Source organism: Silene latifolia, chromosome 9, assembly GCF_048544455.1.
Source record: "Silene latifolia isolate original U9 population chromosome 9, ASM4854445v1, whole genome shotgun sequence".
NCBI classification, from domain to species: Eukaryota; Viridiplantae; Streptophyta; class Magnoliopsida; order Caryophyllales; family Caryophyllaceae; genus Silene; species Silene latifolia.
Window position 1 is genome coordinate 76,722,484 of NC_133534.1, and position 2,180 is coordinate 76,724,663.

At 32.5% G+C, this 2,180-nt stretch overlaps 1 long non-coding RNA gene across 1 annotated transcript; it reads right to left on the reverse strand.

The window, feature by feature from the left end:
• Window positions 1–200: 200 nt before the first annotated feature.
• On the reverse strand, window positions 201–1,929 carry LOC141598179 (uncharacterized). Its single transcript, XR_012523298.1, has 3 exons — window positions 1,801–1,929; window positions 666–748; window positions 201–508 (listed from the first exon to the last, which is right to left on the reverse strand). It is a non-coding gene; the product is annotated as an uncharacterized LOC141598179 (long non-coding RNA).
• Window positions 1,930–2,180: the final 251 nt, after the last annotated feature.

Below are 2,180 nucleotides of genomic sequence, written 5' to 3' on the forward strand. Positions count from 1 at the left end.
CTTTGCCTGTGCCGCTAGCACGTTTAGCAGCGTTAATTTAGTGCGTCGGTAAAAATGAAATAAAAGCGCCGCTAAGTTGAGGCGCTATAAAAAGTGATTCAATGGCGCTTACTAGCGTCGTTACCTGCTAGAGTCCTTTTAGTAGTACACCATCATAATTTTGCTTGTCTACCATATGCTCTCATTACACATTTGACCGGTCACGGAATTCTAAATAATTAGCTTTCACATCAAAAATATACGTATTTACATGAATTTATCAAAAACTAATTTCATTCAATATAAAAAATAGTGTTAAATACATTCCCAACTATATATTAAACAAAAAGAAAATAGAATCTAGGACTTTTACACTGATATTAGTTACCAGGCTGTAGGTACTAATTTGTACGAGCTTCTATTCATCAAACTCCCTGAAGATTACTACTCTAAAACTAAATGATTGTTATGTTAAGCTACATTCCACTGCTTCCATTGTCAATTTTTTTGTCGTCTTAGAAACATTCACCTGCAATAACAAGTAAAAGAGATAAATTAGGAGATATGAAGTCTTTTAACATAAAAAAAAACTAAGTAGATCACCTATTGTGTTCTCATAATAAACTGAGAGGTTGCAAATACTAAACCACCATCGATGTACAAGTCAATTAGAAGAGTAGTAAAACCTGTCAAAAAAGGATTTCTCGATAAACCAATGAAATTTGACGCAAATATGATCTACATGTCGAGTTTCTCTTGTTTGATCCTCCTGCAAATTTTAAATAGAAAATCCGCTATTTACCACTCATCCATAACTGAAGAAGCTAACTACGGAGTATAAAACATCTACCAGAAAAATATGACTGACTATCTATATGAAATATGAATACAACTGTACCATATAACATGAGGAAGACTTTACAGTTTACATCAAGTAGTGTAATCTTTATTTTCTTGGATTGTTATACTAACTTATCATAAGAAAATACTCCATCCATGTCTGTTAAAAACTTATAATCCAAGATTGATTAATAATCATTCCATTTCATAGCTAGCACCACCAAAAGCTCATATTATATTCATTCAGAAACCAATCGAAATAAAGAGTTTGTCATGCAACATCACCTTCAATATAACTATACATCACAATCATCTCAAAATATCAAGTTAGACAAAAGAGTTAGCACACTATTCATACAAGTAAAGTAACATTGTAACATTCTATTCGAAGTAGTATACAACCACCATTATTTTTGGTCTTTACTAACCTTTTCTAATCAATTGCACATTTTACCACTGCACCTGTAGGTTGAGAATATTTTGAGACTACAAGTTGATTATTCTCCAAACCTACAAGTTTCATTTTGATGAAAACTATTCGGCTAAACTTCAATTTCCCCAACATGTCATTGTACAATTAAAAGAACTTATATTATCCCCAAATTACAGGCTATGATTATTCACACATAAATCGACTTCATTGAAATTAAAAGCCAATTTAATTAATAAAAGTAACACTAAACCCAGATCCACATATCATCAGCTTCAAATTCAAGCAATTTGATTTTACCCAATTAAGCAAGGCTACCTAAATCAAATTTGTATTAAACTAGAGCAAAACAATAGTGATTAATTTTTCTGAGATACCTAAACAACAAGATTCCCGGGCCATTAAATATAATCGTCTAGAAACATAGATACATAATTGAATTGTTAACCATAATGAAAAGGGGGAAAACCCAAATATTTAATACGAGAAAAAAATAACAGTAGAATCAAGATCCAAATTGAATAAAATGATAGAGGAGGAAGCAATCATACCTTATATTGTGATTTTTATCAGAATTTGATAATTTTGATTGCAATTGTGAAGTATTAAGTCGCTGCACATATGAAGATATGGGTGGTGAGTGGAGTTTTTTTTTTTCCAAGTAGGGTTGTGTTTTCTATGGGAATTTAGAGTGGGGTGACTAGGTGAGTGATAAAAGTCCCACGTCTTCATGATTAGGTAAGATGCTATTGAAACCGTCTCTTTTTTCCGCTTACTTAATGTACTCTAGCACTTTTTTTTAAGCTCTTCTACCTTAGCGCCTCTATAACCTGTTCTTGTAGTAGTGTTTTAGCATTCTATGCCTAAAATAGCTCTCGTGCACCCTGGATAAGGCCATCCACTATCCAAAGGTTCTGAGTAAGGGGTGAGG